The 4262-nt window shown below is 45.6% G+C and overlaps 1 pseudogene; it reads left to right on the top strand.

Moving 5' to 3' along the window:
- Nucleotides 1-347: 347 nt before the first annotated feature.
- LOC121023531 (uncharacterized) lies at nucleotides 348-452 on the top strand (annotated as a pseudogene).
- The last annotated feature ends 3810 nt before the right edge of the window (nucleotides 453-4262 follow it).

Genomic DNA, 4262 nt, shown 5'->3' with positions numbered 1-4262 from the left:
GAATTTCGCTAATGCTTCTAATGTACTTTTAATAGTTTATATATTATGGTATCCACAGAAAAATGTTCTGTGCAAAATAAAACTTAGAAATTTTTGGAAGGATTAGGTTTTTTTAATGTGTATTTATTTTAGAGAGAGAGAGAGAGAACGAGGGAGGGGCAGAGGGAGAGGGAGACACAGAATCCAAAGCAGGCTCCAGGCTCCAGACTCTGAGCTGTCAGTACAGAGCCTGATGCGGGGCTCAAACCCACGAACTGCGAGATCATGCCCTGAGCTGAAGTCGGACACTTAACCGACTGAACCACCCAGGCGCCCCTCAAGAGGATAGATTTAAAAAAAGAAAAGGAATCGCTTCTCGGCCTTTTGGCTAAGATCAAGTGTAGTATCTGTTCTTATCAGTTTAAAAAGAGAAAAGGAAGTTCCAACAATTTATTTATGCATATGAACACTTTTGAAACTGGCGATCTAAGTTCCATACTATGGGGTTGGGCCAGGCAGGGTCATGGCAGGGTTTTGGGAGAGGAGGGGAGGATTTGGAGGCGTCTGGGGGTGAGTGGAAGGGCTGAGGTATATTTTGAAGAGCAGGTTGATCTGATGTGCTGATGGGCTTGGCTTTTCACTGTGAATGACATCCCCAGTGAAAGCTGGAAGTATCAAACCTTGTCTGATTTGGGATGCACGTGCTGCTCCAGAGGGAGGTCTGGGCCTGGGTAGCCCCATTGGGAATCTCAGAGAGGCGAATGGTTGACGTAACCGGAGGACTGGAGGAGATGGCAGTGGAAAGAAAGAACAGCCAAGAGCCGACACAGATTTCCAAACACTCGCCCTGAAGACAGGGGTCTGGCTAAAGAGCCTCCCTGGCTAGGCCTGTGGGCTTGCTCAGGAGGCTGGGACCCACCTTGTTTTCTTGCCGTAGTTTCTGTTCTCGTTGAAGCCAGCCCTGAAGGACGGAGTCTTACTCAAGCAGAGGCAGTGGCCCACTGGTCGCCTTCAGCCGCCTTTCTGAGAACCTCACCTAAGAACATATTTGTAAGGTGTGCAAAAGCCAGTACGTGAGTACTGATGGAGAAAACTGCAGGCACGAGCCTCTCTCCACCTCCCTGGGTGCTTCAAGAACACCACCGAGCCTGCAGAAAATGCCATTTTCTAGTCTCTGGGGTCAGCCGTGCATAGGCTCAAGATCCCAGCCTAGCATACAGAAGGTGTTTAATCAGTGTTTGTAGGAGGAGGGAATGTTTGTCTCCCCTGCTGCCACCACACCCCCAGTGTTCTGTGCTGTAAGAAGGATCTTCTTGTCGTGGAACGAAGATTCGTGAAGGTGAAATTTAAAAAACAATAACAAAAAAAACAGCAGCACCGGGGTGGCTCAGTCAGGTAGGCATTCAATTCTTGATTTCGGCTCAGGTCACGATCTCAGTTTGTGACATCAAGCTGCACATTGGGCTCTGTGCTGACAGCATGGAGCCTGCTTGGGATTCTCTCCCTCCTCCTGTCTCTCTGCCTGTCCCCCACTCACGCTGTCTCTGTCTCTCTCAAAATAAATAAACTTAAAAAACTTAAAATAATTAAAAATAAGACAAACCTTCAGATTTATGGAGGTGTAACTTACATATACTGTGATTTATCCCATTTTAGTGTACAGGTGGACACATTTTAGTAAGGTATACAGTCATGTAATAGCCATCGCAGTCAAGAGAGAGAACATTTCTTTACTCCACAAAGTCTCCTTACCCTTAGCCTGAGTTTCTCCTCCTTAGTCCCAGCACTAAACAACCTTTAATTTGCTTTCTAGAATTTCATGTAAATGGAACCATTCAATATTTTGTGTTTGACCTCCTTTTCACCCACCATAATGTTTTTGAGATTCATCCGTGTTGCTTTAGGTATTGATGTTTTGTTTAGTCGTATCAATTATCAAATAACTAACATTTCATTCCTTCTTATTGCCCAGTAGTATTCCATGATACAGATATACCATAATTTATCTGTTTTCCTGGTGATGGATTGTAATAGGTTGCTGTCAATCTCTTTGGCCATTATGAATAATGCTGTTATTTTTTTTTAGGAAATTTGTTTATTTTTTAAAGTTCATTTATTTTGAGAGAGAGAGAGAGAGCACATGCACAAGTGGGGGAGGTGCAGAGAAGGAGAGAGAGAATCCCAAGCAGGCTCTGTGCTGTCAGCACAGAGCCCTATGCAGGGCTCAATCCCAGGAACCATGAGATCATGACCTGAGCTGAGATCAAGAGTCAGATGCTTACCTGACTGAGCTACCCAGGCACCCCTGAATAATGCTGTTATTAACATTCAGCCCTTCTACCAACATTTCAAGATTTTTCTCCTCTATTTGCAAACCTATAATATTATACTTTTTTTTCCATTCTTGTGAGTTGGATAGAGAGAAAGTGATCTCTCTTTTTGGTTTTGCTATCCAATTCTTTTTTTTTTTTTTTTCTTAATTTTTTTAACATTCGTTTATTTTTAAGAGAGACCGAGATAGAGAGACAGAGCATGAGCAGGGCAGGGGCAGAGAGAGAGGGAGACACAGAATCCCAAGCAGGCTCTAGGCTCTGAGCTGTCAGCACAGAGTCTGACGCGGGGCTGGAACTCACGAACTGCGAGATCGTGACCTGAGCCAAAGTCGGACGCTTAACTGACTGAGCCACCCAGGCGCCCCCACTATCCAATTCTTTTTTAGGCTTATTATTATTATTTTTTAAAATAATTTCTACATCCAACATGGGGCTTGAACTCCCGACCTGGAGATGAAGAGTCAAAGGTCTTCGGGCTGAGCCGGCCTAGAGCCCCATTACGTGTAAGTGTTTGCTTGTTGTGTAATCTCACTTATCACTTTGTTTTTGTGTGGCATCCTCCACCCCAAGATTATGAAAGTATTCACCCATGCAGTCTTCTCGTGAGTGACAAAAGGAGGAATTGGGGTGGAAACTGAAGAGAAAGGCAAGTCAGAAGGGAATGACATTTCTGACTGGACACCCCTGAGAAGCAGCAGTCAGAGTGTCAGCTGCCAGGGGAAACTTAAGTTCAAAGACCCACCATGGAATTTCCTCCTTAATCCATAAGCTAGTTGCCCAGCTGGGATCCAAGCAATACAGATATTGCTATCTACATTCAGGAAGGGAGCAGTTTTCTCGGAAACAGCACAGACCTGGCCAGTGTTTTAGAGCCCCCGACTTCTAAGCCATAAATACACTTCATTCCGCTTGTCGTTTTGCAGACTGTGTCCCCTGGTCCCGTCGACGGTTATTTTGGGGTGGGTTTTTTGGCGGGGGGTGTGGGGAGTAGAAATCCTTCCTCTTCATTATTTTCTGGTTCCACTGATGTTCAGCTATGACTCCAGCCTAATCCTAAATATGTCACTAAAACTTCTGTAATTGGTTCAACTTGAAACCAGATCAGTAAGAACTTAACTTTAATTGCTTCACCTGACTGTGTACATCTAAATTAAGTTTGCACACGTGCCTCTCCTCACACGATTTTGTCTGCCTTTTTTGCATAAAACTATTGTGCCCACTGCTGTATTATAATCATATGCCTGTTTTGCATCATAGTTAATAATTTACTCTGTGGAAACACAGCATCACAGCAAATATGTCATTGCTTCTTGTTGGATCTGCCCTGGGAATTTGCATGTTGAAGCCCTAACTCCCAGGACCCCAGAATGTGACCATATTTGGAGAGAGGGTCTTTACAGAGGTAATCAAGTAAAATGAGGTCACTAGGGTGCACCCCGGGGGCCTCATGAGAAGAGGACATGTGGGCACAGACACGCACACAGAAGAGAGACCATGTGAGGACACAGGGAGAAGAGAGCCGTCTACGAGCCAGGGAGAGAGTCCTCAGGAGAGACCCACCCTGCCGTGCCTGGATCTCGGACTTTCGGCCTCCAGATCCATGAGACAATACGTTTCTGGTGTGTGAACCTCGCACTCTGTGGTGCTCTGTGACAGAGGTCCCCGCAAATTAATACACTTCCCCAACCAGGGTGCCGCAAACCTCCTGCCCATGTAGAAATTCTGGAGTTCAGACAGCTTCCGCATGGCGGTAAGGAATGGCATCTTTGTCTAAAGAGCAGCATGAGGACCCACTGATGTTTTAACCCGAGATGTAGACACAGGTGCCTTTTCTTTTAAGGAAGTCCATGTTGGCGCCAACGTGGATTAAAAGCCAGGACTGGTGGATGGAAGGGACCAATGAAGAGGCACTGTTTGTTTTATGCATCCACTTGGCCAGGCTCTCCTCCC

This window comes from Herpailurus yagouaroundi, unplaced genomic scaffold (genome assembly GCF_014898765.1).
Source record: "Herpailurus yagouaroundi ecotype Mexico unplaced genomic scaffold, PumYag 557, whole genome shotgun sequence".
NCBI lineage: Eukaryota > Metazoa > Chordata > Mammalia > Carnivora > Felidae > Herpailurus > Herpailurus yagouaroundi.
Note: the sequence above shows the minus strand (reverse complement) of the source record. Positions and strands in the feature narration are given on the sequence as shown.